This window comes from Dermacentor andersoni, chromosome 7 (assembly GCF_023375885.2).
Source record: "Dermacentor andersoni chromosome 7, qqDerAnde1_hic_scaffold, whole genome shotgun sequence".
Classification (NCBI taxonomy): Eukaryota; Metazoa; Arthropoda; class Arachnida; order Ixodida; family Ixodidae; genus Dermacentor; species Dermacentor andersoni.
Window position 1 is genome coordinate 31,048,445 of NC_092820.1, and position 23,287 is coordinate 31,071,731.

The window sequence follows — 23,287 nt, forward strand, 5'->3', positions numbered from 1 at the left end:
AAAGTACCACCAGTCTTTGAACTCCGCTGCCGCAGCGCGACCTCCTCGCCTCCTCCTTGCCCGTTGCGCGTCCCCCCGCGGGGACCATTTTTGCCCCCGTTTTTCTGCACCCTTGGAAACGCGCAGTTCTTGCGTTTTGCTTGATTTGTTTTTTTTTTTTTTTACTTTTTCGTTGTCACGATTTTTCTCCTTCGCTCGGCTAATCGAGCGTTGCACGCTGTGTTTGCTGTGATGTTGTGCTTGTGCTATGCCGTGCTGTGAGGCATATAACTGCAGGAAAATCCTGAAGATGGTTATGCAGTTTTTATGATACCACAAGTAAATCCTGACGACTTGCGCAGGGAGTATTGGCTGCACAACATTGGCCTAAACAACTTCGTTTCCACAAAGAAGAGTGTCGTTTGCGATGTAAGGGGCCTTTCTCCTTGCTCTTATCAAAGCATCCCTAATGCTTTCTTTTTATTCTTCTGGCTTGCTCATCAGCGTTTCACTGAGACAATTTGTACGTTGCATAAAAGTGGGAGTGCCGTCAGTATGTTGAATATTCTGCTACGACTCATGACCTCGCACGTCGTGAACCGCAATTCAGTTGAAAATGCAGCAACTTTTCGCTGTGAACAATAATGTGCGAAGATATGGCCTCTTGATCGCAACATTTGTGATTGTTAGGATCCGTTACCTGTTTTCTTGAAAATCGAAATAGAGCTTGTAGAGCTTTTCCAGCTTACTTCGATGTGTGCATCAGTCACTTAGATACAATGAATACACGCCTTGAAAAAAATTAATGCCATGTATACTCGTGACATGATGAGCACCAGCTAGTCTACTTTTGTTTTTCATGAGCAAGCCTTCTTTGGCGAGTGCTCCGGTCGCGTCACGCGAAAAGTGTAATGTCTTGTATCTGAATAAAAACTGGCAATTTGCAGAGTTAAGAGATTTAATCGTTATCATAGTGTAAGTACATATGCTTGGTAGCTTCATAAGCGATAAAGAAGAATTTGAACCCCCCAAGTACTAAATAACAAGAGATACCCTAGGAGATACATAAAGCTCCTTAGAAAATGCACGGGGAAGCTCATAGTAACGGTGGGCCAACTTAAATTTTGGAGTGGGCCAACATGGAATTTCAAAGTGGGCGAACTTGAAATTTCGTGGCGGGCCAACTTTAGGGATAAGCCAAGTTGAAGTTGGGGAATGGTCTAACTGTGAGTTGGGAGTATGTTAAGCATACTTCCGACTTAGACAACTCCCAGTAGAGTTTCCGCATTATTTTTCACTTCTTCAATGTGATTTGAATTGGGCCACCAGCACGTATGAGTGAGTGACGATTATTATTTAATTTTCTCAGGCATACAGGCAATGCGCATGGGGTGTTCACATGATCGCGCACGCTTGCTCGCCCTGAAATAGTGCAACCGTCCTATTCAGTTTAGATATCACAGCGCAAAAGCTACATTCACAATAAAAAGACAAAGATACGGATGGACGATGCCCTCGCGACTTATTGATTAACAGAAAGCACGCTGAATACAAACCTGCGGTGCACATGTGAGCGCCGGCAAAAGAAAGAAGCCAAACTCAGAGAAATGTGCCACAAACAACACTAGATCACATGCACGATGTAAAGCATCGTATTCTGTGGCAGAAAAAATGTCTGGAGTGTTGTACTCGCCTCAAAGCTCCTTTTACATCAGTATCCCCACCTTCATACGGCTTTGAGAAACCAACCTCTTTGCAAACGTTACCTCCAGCATTCTCGATGGTGTACTCAGTATTTAAAAAAAATATTATGCATGAATGGGGTCCGAAGTGGCCCAAAATCAAGCGCTTCCATCGAGTACTGCTGCCCGTCCTCGGGCGCCAAGGAAAAAGAGCCTGCCGTGCGCAGCGCGTGCTCGTGGCGCGTGAAAAAAATCAAGGAGGGAAGCGCCGCGGCGAGGAGAGCGTCGCTACTTTCAAATTATCAAGGGGCTTTAGCTGGTAATAAAGCGCCTCACTTTTTCAAAAGTAGCGCCATTCTTACATCTTTCCGCGATCCCGCTCTCCCCGGCGATTTTTCACCCACACCTTCTGGCGCCCCCAGCCTTCTCCGCGTCCCGATTGGCCAATCTGTGTCACGTGGAAACACGCCTCGCGCTTTCGTATATTTCTTCTTTCCAGCGCGCTCCGACCGCCATTGCTGGCGCAGTGCGATGAAAGTGTGCGCGGACGGATTTATCGCGGTGTCGCCCGTGTCTCTCTCGTTGGGGGCACGTTAAAGAACCTCAGTTGGTAAAAAATTGGTGCGTAGTCCGCCATTACGGCCTGCCTATACTAAAATCGTCGTTCTGCCACATAAAACCCAAGAATCATTTTTTTTCCAGTGTTCCAGTTAAAGCAACACTGGTTCCCTGCAAAAACTTACGACGCAGAAAAATACAGACGCACGTAGTATGCAGATATGAAATAAGCATTTCAGCAAAAGTGTAACTGGTGCTAATTAGAAGGAATAATAATTTTCGGAACCACTGTTCACTTGTCCTATTAAGTTCGTTCTTGCTATCAAATTCCAACCATTTGCACTGTAATAAATAAATAAAAAACGATTCCATGTGGTGGTTCGCTGTTAAAGTTATCAAAAATTTCTAAGTGTAAAAACGTTGCTCATGGCCACCACAACCCGTGCATGAGCTACACGCACCTGTAGAAGGCACGGCGTAGAAGTGGCCCCGTTGCGAGGCATCGCTAGTCCCAGACAGTTGGAAACTCTAACGCGCCGGCCGAACAAAAGTAAAGTGCAGGTACGTAAATGATCTTACGAAACAGCGTATACAAACTTTGACGCAGTCAAAAGCTCGAACTGAGATAATTACGCGCGTCTTTTAGCATACCATGCGCATGCGTCATGTTTCATCAACGTAAATTCTCAACGTGCGAGTGCTTTACGCCTTAAATAATGGTAATTTCCTCTATTTTTTGCGCAATTCTAACGCGACATTATTAAGGCTAGTTACCAACTGACGAAGCAAAACGTCGCGTTAAAAACTGCTCCGCAGGGCTCGAACGAACTTTTCCGTAGATTTCCTCCGGCAGTGCGATAGCCGTCGTCTACTACGGCAAGGCCAGCATAGGCGGCGCCACAGTCGAGGCCGCGCCGAGCGCGGTAATGGACGGGATGAGAAGGGAAGCGGTTGGCGCTAGTTTTGCAGAGTGAAGATGTTAAGCTGGTAACCGGCTTATGCGCCATCTCTGATTTGCACCACGAAGCAGTTGGCTCGCTGGGACACAAGTTGGAGCGCCTTAGCAGGCGTATTAGCGCTCGTGTTTATCCTGCGATGCGAGTTTACCCCACACCCCACGTACGCTTGCGGACGCGCTCAAGCTCGTGTCTATGGGCCTAGCGCCTGCCGCACCTCGCAAGGAATGGCAGTTGCATCCACAGACACGCGACAGCGCACTTTCACTAGGGTCATTCATAGACGCCTTTGCAGACGCCACTACTTCGATATATTTAAAAGTAATTGTTATATTTTTATAGCTGTTAGATCAGAACAAAACGGAAAGAAGAAGCACTTTCTTCCATAAAATAAATCTGCTTCACTGAGAGCTGAATGTACTGCGCCGTAGCTGCGTAGCCAGGTGTGCCGACGCCAGGCAGCCCAATCGCGCTATGACAGAGAGGAGGTGTTCACCGACATCACGGTGCGTTTCGAGGCGTATGAGCCATACCGCGCCGTCTGTACGTGCGTAGGCGCGTCCGCAAGCATACGTGCGGTCTGGGCTTTAGAGTCACCGATGACTGTAAAAGAAACCTCGAAAGCAATCTCAGCGTAATTTTGACTGATGCTCTGTCTTTCCCCATTTTTTTATTTTTGATGTTAGCGTCTGAAAATCACACCTTCGACGAAGAGGGTCGGCGCATATGCAGCATGCCTGGCAATGGCTTCATTTGTCGGCGTTATTTGATATTTTTGCCGTTGCAAAGGAAACTTTCGCTGCAGATTATTTTGTTGTCACTCAACTGTAGCGGCGCTCCACCCATAACCCGAGCGGTTGTTGCGAAATACACGTAGTTTTGCTTTCATCGTGCGTTGAACGACCAGTATCCTGCGTTGTTCTCTCTTCTTCGTAACAACAAGGTCTAAAATTTTAAAACTTCACCGTTCGATGCAGTCTTTCTTGTTCGCGACAATTGGGCACGCAAGAAACACGTCGGCGACGAAGTAGCGTCGCAGGCAGCGGTGCGGAAGTGCTCGCTTTCGCTTTCTGGCTAAGTCAGTCGGCTTAGGCGATTAACATTTTAACGACGATTTTGTACCGTCTCTCAGCAAGGAGACAAGCTGTTAGTTCATCTTCTAAATGCTCGAGAGGCTGTTTCTATTTTGCGGGTAAGGAGAATCTATAGTCTCGGAACCAACTAGCTTATTTGACAGAAATTGTGGCATACCTATATTTGACAATGGTCGTTTCGTTGATAGCCGTCACCGCCGTCAGCTGCTACGGTCGCCTAGGTTGGAACTGAATATAAATAGCCCTATGTTGAGTTGTAGTCATGAGACATATTCTACGTACTAGTCCATTATATTACTCTTCAAAGGTCACACTCTTTCATAATTCTATTGTTCGTCATAAAAAATCATTCTGATCACAGAGCTAACGTCTAAGGATATGTTCGAGCCTGGTAGACGTGAGCGCTCAAACATTACAGTCAGTCGCGATTTGCAGGCGCCGCAGGCCTGCCTAAACCACCGTATCACGTAGACGTCGCACAAATGTGGTCGTTGTCGTCTTCAGAAGAAGGAGGCAGTGGCCTATAGAGTGAACTGCACACCAGCTCCTTTGGTATCACGCTCGTATGTGGGAAGACAATTTGAAGTTTATGTTTTATGGTGACAAATCCGTCATTTTCGCTTGGTGGATTTTTCCACAGAACATGGTCATTGAGTTGTTTTATGTGCAAACAGGGTACCAATGTGCTGCTCAATTGAAGGTTGATATATGTCAAATTTGCCTAGTTAAATGATGTTCCCTAGCACTTGTAACAAACGGGTCCATGTTACTTGCATGATCAGTAGGAACACGAACGACAAGAAATGGACGAACCACAGGAAAGAAGCTACAGAAATTCTGAGAATTGCCTGCTAATGCATAAGCATTGTATGGCTTGCGAGTCTGTCACCCTCAAGTTCAAGACGTCTCAGATTACATCATCGACGGCTGCAAAACTCGCAGCTATACGCGCTGCCCTGGAGTTTATTGGTGACAAATCATCACATTCATGGTCCATATTATGTGACTCGAAGGCAGCTCTCCAGTATCTGATGTCCCCTTTCAACCACGGATCAAATGTGCAACTAGTCACAGACATCTGACTACTCCATCATCACGCAATCAACAAGGGGCACAACATCATCTACCAGAGGATACCGTGTCACTGCGGAATTTCGGGAAATCCCAGTGCGGATGATGCCGCCCCATCGGTCCACGATGGTGCCCATGTTATACTATACCACGGTCACGAACAGATGCAGCCACAAGTCTTCGCTCACTCGCTCGCGAGCTTACGCAGAATCTGCGGAACACCAGTGAATTCACAAAAGCACGACTCCACAGATTGGATCTTCGTCTGCAACTCCGTCAACCACCAGGGTTACTACGAGCGGAAGCAACACTTCTGTGCCGCCTGTGGCTCGCCGTTGCATTCACGAACTCCTATACATTCCGCATTGGAATGGCCCACAGCCCTACTGGCGACACCTGCGGCTGCGAAGAGACGATTGAGCACCTCCTTTGTGACTGTCCCCGTTACAAAGTGCCAAGAAAAGTGCTCGTGACCGCGCTCGAAAAACTGGACAATCACCCCTTTACAGAGGAAAAAGCTCTAGGACACTGGCGCAGACGGGCTTCAGCACTCAAGGTCTCAAGAGCTTTGCTGAAGTATTTAAGGACATACGAATTGTGCGACCGTCTTTGAGTGTTGTAGCGCGTAGTATCGTGTTACTGTGTGAATTTTCCAGTTTCCGTTTTTTCCTCTTCTTCTTTCTCCTTTTATTCAATTTACCCCTTTCCCCAGTGTAGGGTAGCCAGCCGGTACTTACACTGGTTAACCACCCTGTCTTTCCTCCCATTTTAACCCCCCCCCCCCCCCCCCCCATCACTTCGCTTTTGCTTAGTTTAGATTACTCGCTTTTCCGGTGGCAAGAATGCCGGGAGCGAGCGCGCCTCGGTGGAGCAGAGCGGTCGAAAGGGAACACTTGCTGACGCAGTAGCGCATGAGGCATTGTGTGAGGGGAAAGTGCACCGCCGCGAAGCCTGGTCACCCTCGCAATCACTCTCGCAAGCCTGTGTTATGCGCGAGTTCCTTGTCCATGAAAGATTTCGCTTGCGTTCTAAGTGTGTTTCGGTAACGCCCAATGCAAAAGTGTCAAGTGTATCAACGTGTTCACTTGCCCACGAGCTATTGTTATTTAGAAGGATGCTCAGCAGCTTTCAATTGGACATTCGGGCACCCCAACATCTCAAGTTGGCCCACACGAAAATTTCAAGTGGCCCATTCAAAAGTTTAGGTTCGCCCACCCCCAATTTCAGTTGGGTCACCGCCAAATTTCAATTTAGCTTACCCACAAATTTAGGCTGTCCCAGCCCTCAGATTTCAACTTGGCCCATCCCCAAATTTAAGTTGGCGCATCGCCAAATTTACGCTGGACCGTCCCCAAATTTTCAGTTGGCCCATCCCCAAAATTTACCTTGGATCACCCCTAAATTTCCTGTAGACTCAAACACAAAATTTAGGTTGTCCTACTTCCAAATTTTACCTAGGCAAACTCAATTTTCAAGTTTGCTCACCCCCTAATTGAAGCTGGCCCACACCTAAACATCATTGGGCCCACCCCTAGATTTAAACTTGGCTGACCCCCAAATGTCGTTTGGCCCACCCCCAACGTTATTTTGGCCCATGCCTAGATTTCAAGCTGTGTCACCCCTAATTTAAGTTAATGACCACACGCTTCAAGTTGGCCAACCTACAAATTTCATGTTGGCCCACCCCGATTTCGAGTTGGCGCACACCCAAATTTCTGTTGGCCCAGATCCAAATTGCAACTTGACGGAACCCCAAATTTCCGTTTACCCACGCCTACTACAAGCCTACGCGTGCATGTCCTAAGGATGTCAGAGAATCTGTATAGGTATTCTCGTTTTATTTTATGTTTTGCTTTAGATTGTTCCTTATCGCTTTAAAAGCCACCAATCATCTACATTTACACTACTGTAACAATTCAACGTTCTAGGCCTGCAAATTACGCATTTTGTGCAGATACAAGGCATTAGTTTTCGTGTGACAGGGCGGGGAGCTCACCAAAGAATGCTTAGGCATTGAAAGGAAAAAAGTGGTTTGCAGAATTTCGGCGCCTTAATACCATGCGCAACTAGAACGAAGAAGGGGCGTGAACGAATATCATCTATAAACCGCTATATGTGAAACGTTTGCAGAATTGCACTATATACTGTCACGTGGTAGTGACTGTGACGAACAGAAGAGCAAAACTGTAAATAGCCAAACTAAATCTTCATTGGGGGAACTTGTGCCCTCTCAAGCAAGTTACACTTAAAGCACAACAATAACGGCAAACGCAGTCGGTGATGGTCCGAAATCTGATCAGCGGGTCTTGCACGTCGGCTTTTATATATCAGTCATCGACCGTTCCAGATAAATCGTTGCGACCCGCGTTTCTTCCACAAAGTTTTACATTATTCGCGTCGCCCATACATCCAATCAGATTAAACAAGGCTCGGTGACAGACTGCGAATGCAACCATCGATAACATTCCAGAAACATCCAATACATGCAGACGCGTCCTGCGCTGTGCGATAACATTTGTTGGGCGGTGAAACATAGTCGTCTGATAAAGATAAACAAGTGTACAGGGTCGTCCAATCTAGGTGAACACGGCTCACCGTGGCCGCGCTCCGCGGGGCGCCAGTGTGTCCGGCGCTGCGGCGAATCGAAGCGATGCGGCGCAGGCGCACACGCACCTAGGGGAGGCGCTTCGCGTCGTCTGCTGCCGCGTGGGAGGGCGCCGCTCCGGCTTCTCACGTCAGGTAGCCGTCAAAGAGCCGGCAGCGCTTCGGTGATGTTATCCAAAATGTGACAACAAAAATGAATTTTTTTTATAGGATATAGAAAGATCAAAAAGGGGGAGTAAAATTTCCGCCAAATCAGTTGCTATGCCGGCGAGAGCACTTTTATACATCGCGTAAAGCGCTCCATGCACTCCTACCAGCGACATCAACGCGTCAATAAGGGAGTCGCGAAGAAGCGGATGTCACTTCTTAGTTGCTGTCGAAGCAATATTATTGCCCTCCTTAATGGTAAAATCGAAGGTAGACATGATGATGCATGATTGAACAATCGCTCTCTAACTTTCTGTGCAATTTATTGCGGGTTTCGGTCGTTTGCATAAGTCAATTAAGCAATGACGTTCTAGGATCAAGACATGCGCGACACGGCGCGCTAGGCTAATCACGCGATCACTCCAACGTAGAGCGCGCCTAATAGGTTTCTCAGTATGCACTACACCAAGTGCTCTGAGAGTAAAATAAAATTGCCCTAGGCTGATAAAGAGCGCGAGAAATGACTGTATTTTTACCCTCATCACTTATAAAGAAATGATAAGTGATTTATGTGGTGAGAAGCTCGTTTCTGCTCATGAACATTGCCTAAGCAGGCTGTTCGCAAGCTGTAGAGAAAACCAGCCGGTATATGCGCCAGTGAGTGTGGCGCGCTTCCCCACGAAGCCACCTCAATCGCCAGCGTTTCGGGACATGTACTCGTAGCAAAGCCAGAGCGGCGCCCTCCCGCGCTGTACCAGACGACGCGAAGCGCCTCCCCTAGGTGCGAGTGCGCCTGCGCCGCATCGCTTCGATTCGCCGCCGCGCCGGACGCACTGGCGCCCCGCGGAGCGCGGCCATAAAACCCCTTAAACTTCGTAAAGTAGTGCCACGCTTTGAAGAATGCCGCTTCCTCCTCCGGCGCTCTGGCCGAAGCCGACGCCGCGTCGCTATTGGCCTAATGGCATCACGTGGCCCCTTGCGCCGGCTTCGTTTGTTTACAGTCGCGCTTCAGTGCCATCTTTGCTCGAGAAGCGGTGCTTGTTGGCGGCATTCCTTCCGTTCCTATTCTGTGTTGTTTCGATCTTGTGAACACCTTGATGGATGTTTTGTGGCAAGTGCAACGTCGCTTCACGTCATTTTCTGTTACCATGACCTGCTGCGCATTTGGATGCCAATATAGTTTTAGCAAAGGCAAGAATATGTTCGCGATACCGTCCGGTAAGCGCAACGGGTTAAGAAGAAAGACATGGCTTCACCGAATCGGCAGGGAGAACTTCCGACCAACTTCCTCCGCGCGACTATGTGATGTAAGTTGTGGCTCTCTCAGAGTGTTGTATGTGCCAGGCTTGCGTATTGTGCTGCGGGCAATAACGTAGTACATATTGCACAGTTCACTGTGCATGTTGTCATTTGTACGCACGCTTTAACGTGATTTTTACGCAACGTCTGCTTTGCTTATATGCGCACTACGTGGTCGTGTTGGTCATATTTGGTGCGCTTAATCGTTTTGAACGCCAACCGGCTGGAGCTCGCGGGCACGCGAGGTTGCGTGCGATAACGTGATTACGAAATTTTTAAGATTCAGCGCAGTCCTTTTGATAAAATTTCAGTCTCGATCATGAAAGCGCCTCAGGAGAGCAACTCTCTGCCTTTTGTGGTTACTTAATTACTAGCTTTCTTTAGATAGGCTAGCTTTGTTTGCCACATTTGTTCGTGTTCCTCGTTGGCGGTCGCCCGGTGGATTTGCGATACAGAGGCACCGATGAAAAGCGTGCGTGCTCTCCCGAAACCGTGTTACGCGGTGCGTTCGTCGTCGAGCGACCGCATCATCGGTAATTGAGACGGATGTGCTAATTCGCGTGAGCTTTAAAGTGTGCGAAGCTTAAGATGCGGCGGTGGAGCACTCGCAAAGAAAACGTGCGGTCGCCCGCCCGTTCCCTGGCTGGTTTAGTCGTCGTTCGTGCTTAGTCGTTCGCTCGTTCGTTCGCACGCTTGTTTAGTCGTTTGCTCGCTCGTTTAGTTCGCGCGCTCATATAGTCGTTCGCTTGCTCGTCTATGCCACTATTATAGTTTCTACAGTCACTATGCCTAATTGAGACGCGCTTGCTGTAGGACTCTTGCTGGTGCGTTTATTTACGCTATGAGACAAATAAATGGTGCACACGCACTTGTGACTGCAAAGGCAAATCTGTCATGCATCTATGTGAAAATAAACTGTTAACTTGCAACTCGAATGCCGTTTCATATCATTTTAACCTATGGATAAAACATTTCACTTGCCGCAATTTCGGCCGCGTCATGGTGGGGGGATTCTTTGCGCGATCATGACTTCACTAATAAATTCATGTCTCGCAAATGTTACTTCGAAGGGAGTGCAAACGTCCTCAATGCATGCACCTCAGTGCAACTCGGTTCGCGACAAGTACGTCACTTAGTAAACGTACGAACCAACGCACGATGAACTGTTATTCGTGATAAGTCATTAACCTGAAAAAATTACTGAAGGCCACAGTGGTCTTGTTTGAGATTAAGTCAAGCATTGTTATCGCGCTCCCGCTTCGCGCACGAATGCTAAAAACTCATTTTATTTTTTTGTGTACGCACAGTCCCGACTCGATGATCGGCCGCGGTATTTCTGTCGGCGTTGATACACGAGAAGCATAATAGCACCAGCGCCCACCTCTGGGGCTTTGCGCGCTCTTAGATTGGCAAGCACGCACGTTGGCGGCACTGCAGCTTGTAATACACTTTCGAACCTCCAGAGCAGTGATCTCCGTCAGCCTTTGTACGTCATAGCTGATACGCGCCGCGAATTCACATGGTAAGGGCGGCGCGGATTCTTTAGGCTGAGGGCTTGCTGGAAGCCAAGAGGTTGTCATTCGATGGTAAACGTGTTATTTACAACCATTCGCAACAAGATCTTGCGACACGCCCTTGACAAATGTTGCGTACCTAATTGTAGGGCACGCGATACATTCGCAGTCGTCAGCGCACAGCGTTAACACTCCTTCAGATACTTTTTTAAGAAATAGTTATCAAAAAATGAAACAAAGGCTGTCGTTACCGAATTTGTATAAGCATCCGACTAGAAATTCTATGCTGTACACGAAGTTACGCGGAGCTGGAAAGCCAACGTGAACGCCTAAAGAGCACTGCCTTGCTATGCGTGCATTCACTCGGCGAAAGGTCGTCTGCTGCGCTCGAGCAATGTAGGTGGCGCCACGGTTGAGGACGGAGCGCGAAAGAGAGGAGAAACGAGGAGGAGTGAAGGCGGAGGAGGAGAGTGGCACTACTTTACGAAGTTTCAGGGGCTTTACGCGGCCACGGTGAGCCGTGTTCACTTATGCTATCTTCGGCTGGTCGTTTCTGAGCACTCTGGAGCGCTCTTGCGAGCGGCGTTGTCTTCGACTGGCTGAAAGAGGGTGCGCGCCCTGCGTTCCGCTGGTTCTTCTCGATTGCTCTCCTCTATCTTGGAGCGCTCTGAGGCGCTCCGAGCCCTGTCGTCGGAGCAGTCATCGAGATTTAAACGTCATCGCAGCGCCGCGTCGCTGCTGTTGCCGACGGCCCACCGTAACCTTGGCAACCTAGGCCACTGCATGCTGGCGTCTCGATAAACGTTCGTCCCGCCGGCACGTCCGCCGGTTTTTTGGGCAGCGCCGGGAGCTTTGGATAGGCGAAACATCGGACGTTGGCAGTAGTCACGTGGTTTCGCATCAGCAATTTCCTCCTCCGAGAGCGAGTCGCACATTCGGCTTGCGCGCTTGTTCCCTACCTCTGAGCTCGGGAAACGACCGATCTACCCGACTCTGCTTCGGGGCATACAGGCGACCAGTGGAAGATACCATTAGAGTGGACGACCCTGTACACTTGTCAATACCCCCCTCTTAAAAAGCATCGACACGATGCTGCAAACAAACGAAAGTAACAAACAAAAACACCCATGGCAAAGAAACAACAGTTCATCAGCGTGCATATTATGACTTATGACGCACCACGTGGACCACTTTAGATCGTGCGCGGCGCCTCTGTGAATGCGAAATACCGTCTGGTGCGACTTCATAGTCCAGTTCGCCAATAGGTCGGACGATCTCGTAGGGCCCCAAAAAGCGTCGCAATAGTTTCTCACTGAGTCCTCGTCGGCGTATCGGGGTCCAAACCCAAACACGGTCACCGGGATGGTACTCGACGTATCGTCGTGGGTGGTTGTAGTGTCGGCTGTCGGTATGCTGCTGGTTTATGATAGATGGCGACGTCAAGATTCTCTTCTTTGGTGACAAGCAGCAGCAAGGCGTCGAGAGTCGTCGTCGGGTTCCTGCCGTAAATCAGCTTGAACGCCGTGATCTGTATTGTTTCTTGCGCCGCCGTGTTGTAAGCGAAAGTTACGTACGGCAGGACGGCATCCCAGGTCTTGTGTTCCACGTTGACGTACATTGCTAGCATGTCGGCGAGGGTCTTATTTAGGTGCTCTGTGGCTGGTAGGCAGTTGTGGGTGGTACGCAGTTGTCTCTGGGTGGTAGGCAGCTGTCATCCTGTGTCTTGTCTGACTGTACGGCAGAATGGCTTGGGTAAGCTACGCTGTAAAAGCCGTCTCTGTCGGTGATGAGGATTTCTGGGCTGCCATGTTGCAGCAGGATGTTGTCGAGGAAGAATTTCGCCACTTCGGCTGCGCTACCTTTCGGCAGAGCTTTCGTTTGTCGTCGCCACGGCAATTCACTTATTTCCGAACGTTGATGTCGGAAAGGGTCCCAACAAGTCCATCCCAATCTGCTGAAATGGTCGGCAAGGAGGCTCGATCAGCTGTAGTAATCCCGCTGGCCTTGTCGGTGGTGTCTTGCGTCAGTGACAGTCTCGGCATGCTTTGACGTAACAGGCAACGTCGGCGACAAGACGCGGTCAGTAATACCTTTCCTGTATCCTTGATAGCGTCCGGGAGGCGTTTTTAGAATTGCTAGTAAGTACAGTGGGGCGTGGCACTTTTGACGGAGCTCGACGTTTCTGCGCAGGCGCGAGAGAGAAAATCTGGGGGCTTTTGCTCCTTGGATATATGACTGAGGCTAGGCACTACGGAGGAGTTTCATAGAGCGCGTTGTATTGGTTTGTCCCCTAGACATGCCGGCATTGCGGAGTGTGGTCAAGTTGGTTTATACGCTCCGCCGCTGGCTGCCCGCGCGGTGATGCAGTGGGCGCGGATGCCGCTTGGTGATCGCGGTGTCTGAAGGGACAATGTTCTGACAGGTGTTGTATAAGTCGCGGGTCGCTTTTTTCGTGGCGGCGATAGATCAGATTTTATACGAGCACTGCTCCAGGAGGGCACATGTAACCGGCAAACGGAGGCCTCAGGAGAGCACCTGAGGTTATATTAAATGCAGGCGGCGCAGGATCTCCGGGGCACCCAAGCGGTAGCGGAGGGATCAAAGCTGGAAGCAGGGCGGCCCGTGGGTTGGGGCCTCGGCGAGCCCCAACCCACAGACCACTCCGGCTTCTAGCTTTGATGTCCCCGTTGCCGTTTTGGTGTCCTGGAGGCGCCGCCACTATTGCTAAATAATGATACGTTATTTTCATTAGTAAAAACATGATCGAATAAATATAATTGCCTCGAGCCGTCAACTTGCGATGCTAAGCTCAGCACTACCGCGCCTCGCGACTTTTGCCGGCACGCCTAGGGAGAAGCGCATACAACGCGCGCCAAGAAACTCCTCCGTAGTACCTAGGCAGAGACGTATTTTCAAGGAGCAAAACTCCCCAAATTTCCTCTCTCGCACCCGCTCTTACTCGCACATGCGCGCAAACGTCCGTCGTGTCCGCAAGTGCCACGCTGTACCTACAAGCAGTTGGAAATACGCGTCCGGGAGAATACGGGGTACCTAGCAGTCGGATCGTCCTGCAGAGCGCGCAGTATTTCTGGAAGCAGCGCTGAGGAAACCACATGAAGGTAGTTGGCGCGGACTGGTGAGTTCTTCTTTACTAGTAGGTTGCTTTGATGCGAGAACGAAGACGACCTTCCCTTAAATGTCCTAGGGACAACGTCGGTGTTTCCTTCAAATACTCAACGAGGCTTTTTAGCTCCGGGTCTGCTCATTGCTGTTAAGCGAAGTCTTCCGCGCTTATTATTCCAAGGAAGGCGTCGTCATCCTTGTCATCTTGCAGCGGCGGGTCAATGGGTTCGCGTGATAGGCAATCGCCATCAGACTGTTTTCATCCGGACTTGTAGGTTGCAGTGATGTCGCATTCTTTAGTCTGAGGCTTCACCGCGCCAGCCGTCCTGAAGGCTCCTTTAAGTTCGCAAGTCAACACAACGCATGATGTTCGCTGACGACTTTGATTGGCCTGGCACATAGGCAAGGGCGAAATTTTGTTGTAGCGCAAACGACGGCGAGGCATTACTTTTCGTTCGTAGAAGAATTGCATGCCGCGTTTGACAGCGACAGGCTAGCGTAAGCTATCACCATTTCAAGTCCGTTTTCCCGTGGACGAGAATGGGACGGAGGCTTAGGCTACTGGTGTCAGTATGGATTTCTGTATCGGCGTACTCGTCGAAGTGCGCAAGTACTGGTGGCGACTGCATGCATCATTTGAGTTCTTCAAATACGCTGGCCTGCGTGTTTCCCAGTCGAACTCGACATCGCATTTAGTTAGATGTGTCAACGGCTCAACGATGCGTAAAAAGTTATTGACAAAGCGCACGTACTAGCCGCACATGCCAAGGAATCTACGCACTGCCTTCTAGTCGATGGGCTGCTGGAACTTTGCGATGGCGGCTGTCTTTCGTGAGTCGATGACATCGCCCAGGAACAAAAGCTCATCCTAAGCGAAGCGGAACTTTTCCGGCTTCAGAGTGAGCCCTGAGACTTGGTGTCCTATAGTGCTGTGGGAAGCCGCCTAAATTGATCGTCCAATTTTCCGGCGAAGACGACGACATCATCCAAGTAAACAAGAAAGGTCTGCCACTTCAACCCTGCTAACACCGTGTCCATGACGCGCTGGAACGTTGCAGGCAATGAGCACAGTCTGAATGGCATGACCTTGAACTCGTAGAGGCTGTGTGGCGTGATGAAGGCGGTCTTTTTGTGATCGCTCTCATCGACTTCTATTAGCCAGTAGCCAGACGTGAGATCCGTTGACGAGAAATATTTAGCGTTGCAGAGGCGATACAATGCGTCGTCTGTCTGTGGGAAGAGGTATACGTCCTTCTAAGTGGTCTTCTTCAGTGGACGATAATCGACGCAAAAACGTACGCTTCCGTCCTTTTACATCACTAAGGCAGCAGGAGATGCCCACAGACTTTTAGACGGCTGGATGATGCCATTGCGCAGCATTTCGGCGACTTGTTTTCTTATAGCTTCACGTTCTCGCGTCGATAATCGCTAAGGGCTTTGGCGGAGTGGTTGAGCGAACTCTTCGGTTATAATGCGATGCTTTGCTACTGGTGTTTGTCGAATCCCCGATAAAGTCGAAAAGCAGTCTCTGCATCGTCGAAGCAGGCTTCTGAGCTGTTCCTAGTTAATCATGGGGAGACTTGGATTTATGTCGAAATCTGGCTCGGGATCTACGGTCGTCGGGGTAGATGCTGCAGAATCCGAAAGAACATACTCATTGCTGGTTTCCAGACTTCCCTCGATGTATGCGATCGTCGGGCCCTTGTTGACGTGCTTGAACTCCTGGCTGAACTTTGACAGTATAACTTTCGCTTTCCCTCCGTGAAGTCGAGCAATCCCTCTTGCGATAATTATTTCACGGTCGAGCAGTAGACGTTGGTCGCCCTCGATGAGGCCTTCTACGTCTGCAGGTGTTTCGCTGACGACGGAAATGACAACGCTGCATGGAGGCGGGATGCTGACTTGGTCCTCAAGTACTTTAAAGACACGCTGACTGGAAGGCCTTGCCGACAGTATCGCTTGGTCTGTGGACAGCGTTATCGACTTCTACCTCAGATCGATGATTGAACCGTGTTGGTTCAGGAACTTCAAGCTGAAAATTACTTCTCGCGAGCATGGTCATGAACTGTAATTCTTGCCGTGCAGATTTCTGTCTGCGTTATGAGGTGTCCTCCAGCTGTCTGAATTAAAGACCCGTCCCAAGCGATCTTGATTTGCTTCAGCTTGGCGGTAAATAATAAACTGATGATGGCGCCGTCAGCACCTGTGTCCACTGAGGCAGTGACTGCATTGTCATTGAGATGCACGTCGAGCTCGGTGATTCTTTGTCTTCCGCTGCAGTTAAGCCTTGGTGTGGGATCACGGCTTCGTCGTGCTGACCTGTGGCTGGAACGTCACGTTGTCAAGTCTTCGTTTCGCGGCGTATTCTTTGCTTCTAGATTTCGTAGAGATGGCGGATCTCGTTTATATGGCGTTGTGATTGCCTTTTCGGCACTTTGGTCGTCGGCGGAGGATCTTCGTCAGTTCGTCGCACAGCAACCACACCCCTGTCGGTTGCTGCTTTCAAGTTTCCGAATATGGGCTGAAGGACAGGCGCCAGGCTGGGCCAGTGTATGGACGGCGCTAAGGCGACAGGTAGCGGCCTGGTGACCGCGAATCTGACGGTCATCGAGGACTCTAATGAGTGGCGGTGAAGTAGTCGGTGATATCGCGAGGGCTTTCACCTTGCTGCTGGCACGGAGCGTTGACAGCGAACCCTCGTAGTGCCATTTCGTAGTATGGGCACCGGTGGTAGATGTGACTCACCTCTCCGTAGAGATAGCAGAGCGGGCGGTGGTCGGGCGCACGCCAAACGTTGGTCTTCTTTGGACCTCTGCGCTGGCAGACGGTTGGGCGTGCTGGCGGCGGCTGCCGTGGACGAGGGAATTGCGACGCTGCGGGGCGCTGGCGCGGGTGCGGAGGGAGACCATGGCGGCGGGCAACGGCGGCGTATGTCATCACTTCTGGCTGTGGTTGCGGTGATCGGGGCTGCACCTGAGGCCCTCGAAATGACTGCTGTGGTTCCTCCTGGACCATTTCAGGGACTGAACGCACCTGAGCTGGCGGCGAAGGCATGATCTTGCGTAGTTCTTCGCGCAGAATGACCCTAATGGTCTCTTGGAGGTCGTGGGATCCCAGCCTTTGATGGCGCACTGCGGAGTGAGCACATGGAGGGTATATTGCCTGGTGCGCACTTCCAGTGTTTTCTCAATCTTCGATGCCTCGGTGTAAAACTCAGGAACGGTCTTCGGCGGGTTGCGGATGAGTCCAGCGAAAAGCTCTTTTTCCGCACCACGCACCAGGAAGCAAACATTATTTTTCTCAGACATGTCCGGGTTGACGTAGCCGAACACGTGGGCCATCTCCTCTCTGTAGATCGCAATGCTCTTGTTTGTGAGTGGCGCACGGGATGCAGATATCGCCTCAGCCCTCTCTTTACGACTATTATGCCGATATGGTCTTGGTAATCGGTCACCATTGAAACATATCTGTATAGCGTACCAAGACAAGGACACAAGAAGAAACGAAGACGAAGACAGCCGCTAACTATCAACAAAGAAAATTTACTTCCGGGACCCGTCATACACCCCCAAACAACCACGTGGTCCACCACCACCAGATCCATCAGATGTCACGTTGGGACCATCAATACCACAATAAGAAAGCTGTGTACAGCGAAAGTAACATTTATTGGGCGAACTTTGGCCCACAAAAGCAAGTGACAATGATGAAGATGTGTTGTGTACTATGGCGCAAGGGCCAGGTATGGGTAAAGAGCGCCATGAAAAATGGTAACGTTATCGACTAATTGAGGATGGCGCGGACAATGAATTTCTTATGTTAGTTGTGCATGGCTGTAAAAGGGCGTAAAACGTGTCGTTGCAAATGCAGTAAAATGAATAGGTACTAAAATAGTGACACTGGCTAGGTAATGATGTGGGCTATGGCAATTGGGTTTCGTTAAAAACATGATGCAACAAAACATAAAAATGACAATAGAGCTCTAAGAAAACAGTTGAATAGAACTGCTGTTAATCGTGTGCTAAAATTACCCAGCCAAATGATTTTGAGAGTTTCTATTTCTGGTAAAAACAGACTAATTTCAGGTTTGATGCGGTTCAATGCTAAGAAAAAATTCCGTTTGAGGAGGCATATTTTCAAAATACGTAGACGGGAAACACTTTTTTCTCTGCTTCAATTTCAAGACATGGAATAACAAGATCAATGACTGTGAGAACAGTGTGGCACTTAACAAGTGACAGTGAAGCGACAAGGAAAGCGGCGAACACTGTGGCGATTGTCAGAAATTTGATCAGTGGGTCAAGCTTGTCAGGTTTTTACATGAATCATCGAAGGTTCCTTAGTAATCGCTGGTGCCCGCGTGTTTTCCAGAAAGTACTATATCAAAGAAACAAATTCAACAGGAGCGGACACTCCCATATAACGCAGTGGCCGTACCGAATATAACGCTCGAAACCGCCGGCATTATTACCTGCACCGCACTTCTGTTTCCGGTTTTCGGCGTGGGCGTTTTGAACGCCAACTGGGACGCGTTATGCTGGTTGCGCTGATCGGCACGGCATATTTTTTTTTATTCTACTGCTCAAACACGCGCGGTCTTAGTGCAGAATTGCTTTATTATTAAATAAAAATGATTATACACGATCTTCATAAGTCTCCATCGAATCTGTGCCACGTGCAATTGTATAAAGTAGACGCAACACGCCTTGTGAAATGAGAAAATGTTTATTCTGCTCTACATAAATGCTTATTCTGGGCTTTTTGTGCATTAATCCAACGTTGTGGCAAAACGTAAACAGCAGCAGTTGCCGTACGGAGGTCCTCTATCATTTGTTGCGACTCGTCTGCAGCGTTGTTAAATAGAACAATGCTATCGGCAAATTGAAGGTTGCCGAGATATTCGCCGCCGTGCCTTACTCTCAAGCCTTCCTAGTTTAATAGCTTGAATACTCCTCCCAAGCGCGCAGTGAGTGGCTTTCAAGAGATTGTGCCTCCTTATTAGACCCCTTTCTTTATACGTATCTTCCTACTTGTGTAGAACTAAGGTGGCTGTGGAATCTCTGTAGATATCTTCCAAGGTATTTATGTAAGCGGTCTGTAGTCTTTAATTACGCAATGCCTCTATGATTGCTGGTATCTCTACTCAACCAAATGCTTTTTTTTGTAATCTATGAAAGCCATATAGAGAGGCTTATTGATCTCTGAGGATTTCTACACAACGTGATTAATGATATGGATGTGATCCATTGTAGAGTATCCCTTCCTGAAGTCAGCCTGTTGCCTTGGTTGGCTTAAGTCCAGAATTGCCCTTGTTCTCTTCGAGATGGTTTTGGTGAATGTTTTATATTATTATAGGAGTAAGCTAATGGGCCTATAGTTTTAAAATTTTTTAACGCCTGCATTTTTGTGGATTAGTATAAAATTTGCATTCTTCCAGTTTTCTGGGACCCTTGCAGTCGATAGACACTTCATATAGAGAGCTGCCAGTATTCCAAGCATTATGTTGTCTTCGTCTTTGATTAAAAGTACTGTTACTCCACCTTCTCCTGCTGATTTTTCGGGTTTCATGTCTTGCAAAGCCTTTCTGTCCTAATCGCTAGTAATAGGAGGAGTCTCTGCATCCTGTTCATTACTGCTTCGAATGGAGGTATCGTGGCTCCTCTGTGTATTGCACAGGTTAGTATAGAATTCTTCCGCTGCGGTAATTATACCCTCGAGATTGCTGATGATATTACCCTGCTTATCTTTCAGTGCATACACCTTTTTTGTCTCACGCTAAGTTTTTATCTCACTGATTTCAGGCTGCGGCCATATTTGACGGCTTCTTCAGTATTTCTCACGTTAAAGTTTCGAATATCACGCATTTTCGTCTTGTTGATCAGTTTGGACAGTTCCGTGAACCCTATCTTACCTCTTGAGTTGAACACTCATTCTTTGTCGTTTCTTCATTAGGTGCTTTGTTGCTTGGAAGAGCTTGCCTACTGGTTGCCTTGGTGCCTTGCCTACCACTTCAATTGCAGCCTCTGAAACAACTTTAATTACGGTTTTATTCATACGTCTATGCAATCTCCATATCTCTGTTCTAAGGTTGCTTATTTGTTGGCAAGTATCAGCCTGAATTTGTCTGCTTTTACCCTTAGTGGCTCTAGATTGACCTGTTTCTTCTTGACCAATTTTCCTATTTCTCTCTTCAAATTGAGTATAAGTGCAGCCTTCACTAATCTATGATCACTGCACTTTACCTTACCAACACTTCTACAACATGTACTATGCTGGGATCGCCAGAAAGTATGAAATCAATTTCGTTTCTTGTTTCACTTTCAGGGCCTTTCCAGGTTCGCTTTCGGTTGCAACGCTTCTTGAAAAAAGCATTTATTATTCGATGTTTATTTCGTTCTGCGAATTATATCAACATCTCTACTCTGCCATTCCTAGAATCGACGTCGCAGTTGCGAGTTGCTTGTTCCCCAGACTTATTTTTCCCCACTTTTGCATTGAAGTCGCTCATTACTACATAATATGGAGTTCGCACTTTTCTCATCGTTCATTCAACATCTTCATAAAACTGATCTACTTGATCATCCTCGTGAGTGGATCTTGTAGCGGAGGCTTGCACTATCTTTAATCTATGCCTCTTTATAATTTGAATTACGACTACTGCTACCATCTCATTATTGCTGTAGAATTCGCCAGTGTTGCCGGCTATGTCCTTATGGATTCGGAATCCTTCCCCGTGTTGCTTCTTCCCTGGCAGTCCTCTATAACAGAGGGCATGGCCGTTAGTCAGCACTGTATAAGCCTCACATGATCTTCTAGGCTCTTTACGGCCGATGCTATCCTAAACAATGTCTGATAGTTCCTCAAAGAGTCCTGCTAAGATAGCCTCACTCGACAGAGTTCGGGCATTAAATGGTCAGTTTCCATCGGCGGCCTGTCCGGACCCTGAGATTCTTAGCACCTTCTGCGACGTTGCAGGTTTGACCGCCACCTTGGTCAGGTGCTCCGCAGCTGCTGGGGACTGTGGGCCATGGTTTACTTGTTGGGGTCATTTGGGAGGGGGTGGCCGTATATTACACCAGGGAGGCCGATTCCTCTTCTGGTGAGGGAGTGTCTTTGTTGAAGCTTAGTGAGCTTTCCTAATTTGGTTGTACCTTGATTAGTGTAACCCTGCTCGCTCTCGGCACCGTTTGCCCGCGTCAGGCGTCATTCCAAGCCTGCAGATGTATTGTACTGGAGGAGGTGAAAGTCACGCTCACCGCCGTCAGATTAAAAAAAAAAAGAGGATTTGAACTTTCTACTGGTGTTTTGACGGGGGGGGGGATTGAATAATTAGCAAGTGGAATACCAAGGGCGCACGTCAGAACATTGCGCGCCGCGCATCATACATAGGAAGACAAGTGGCGCGATACGGTGCTACTGATGATTATCGTTATGTCCTGGCATCCCCTTTGAAAAGGGGTGGTGACGTAGTCACTTAGCCAGCTTGATCTAGTCATGCATACAAGTTTCTTTTTTCATTCTAGGATTTCTCCATACATCTCCTTAATCTTCCTCCTTAATATTCCTTCTATAAATACCTTGTACCGCTAACATTGCATGTGTGACACGGCATGCCACCAGCTGATGCAAAATATGGAACAAATAGCAAGCATCACCATCTTCCCTGTTCAAAAAGAAATAAAGCTTCGTTCATTCATCCGACTGCAATGCAAAGTGTGCACATATCGAAACTACATGGCGCTCATATGACATCGCGTGTCTCTTCGCGTGCTAGGACTTGGTTATATGGCATGCTACCGCTACAGGCAAGGAAGCGTTGGCGTGGCACAGTGGTAGTGAAACTAACTCCCGCGGAGCGGGCCTGGGTTTGATCCCGGCGGGAACTGGGTATTCCTTTCGCATTCCTGGTGATAGCTGTCACGGACGGCGGCGCCAAACATCGTCAAATGAAGCGGCCATTGGAAGGGGGCCATAACAGTTTACGCTGTATTACGGGCCCATTAAGGATATATACTCTGGCGAGTCCCCTGGTGTTACATATAATCTGAGCAAACAATTGAGAAGGGTCTTTTTGCGGTTTCATGCTTTTTGGGGTCTGCATTCTTTGTAATCAAAGACTGAGCATGCTAAGTAACAGGGGGCGTTCATAAATAAGGTAGATTCTTTTTTAAATCCAAGAAGGTAAGAGCTGAAAACAGTAAAGTCTCAAGATACCGACATAATATATGCGTGGAAATGTGCATGCGGGAGTCTAAGACTACTACAATGTGAAAAGTGTATGTCGGGTTAACACAATTCCGTTAAAACTAATTGTAACGCAGAAGAGCAGCGGTAATTATGGTAGTAAAATAAGCAGTGCCGTCGTTCACTGCCGGCGCTGATAAAACCACCATTTGAACTGGAAAGACTGCAAACTATGTCGCCAGCCCCTAACAATGCATTCGGTAAATGACGTAGTGTGAAACATCGAAAAACTTAATGCACGTAACATCACTCTAGAAACCGTTATCAGGCAGTGCATCGTTGGGGCACTTTTCAGTAAAGATAGGGGAATGAGGAAAATAAGAAGACGAAGGATGAGCGTGCGAAATAAGGCGGTGGCAGCCTCTCTCCTTCGAAACTATTCTACGGTACTTGCGGTACGCCACCGTCGTTAATGGCAGGAGACAAAAGCGAAATTGCAGCCATGCCTAGATCATGTATTATACTATTTCATCAGAACATCTTACCTCGCTATGTGAAAAGGACAAAAGAGGAGAGCACGCAATTCTCACAAGAGGGCCATGCTCTAGGGCTGCAGTACCCGCCAGGGTAGCGTTTAAAAAAATACGACCAATAAACGCACACTGGTGTCACCTATATGCGCTATGACGCACAGGACAAGCAGGGCGCTGATTCAAAAGGAACAGCTGCGGATAACATTTTATGTCGCCATTTTTCCTCGGTGCTCGGTCTTTGATAACGCTACCTGTGACTCTCGCTTTGAAGAAAAGTGTAACTTTTGCAAAATTTGCTGTATAAGCGAAGCAAGATTAATCCTCGGTTGTTAGTGCTGCGAAGCCGTTGAAATGGTACATAGATCTTTCATTGTAAACAATTCGTTAATCTCATATAAACTATTTGAAGAGCAAATGCGTTCATTTCGCCTGCAAGGTGTGCACCTAACGTAGCGTAACGGGCGGCCAAATAGCCGTTGTTGGGATATGCACGGTGATGGATATGGTTACTGGGCGTCTTTCCTGTGACGCATAGACGTAATA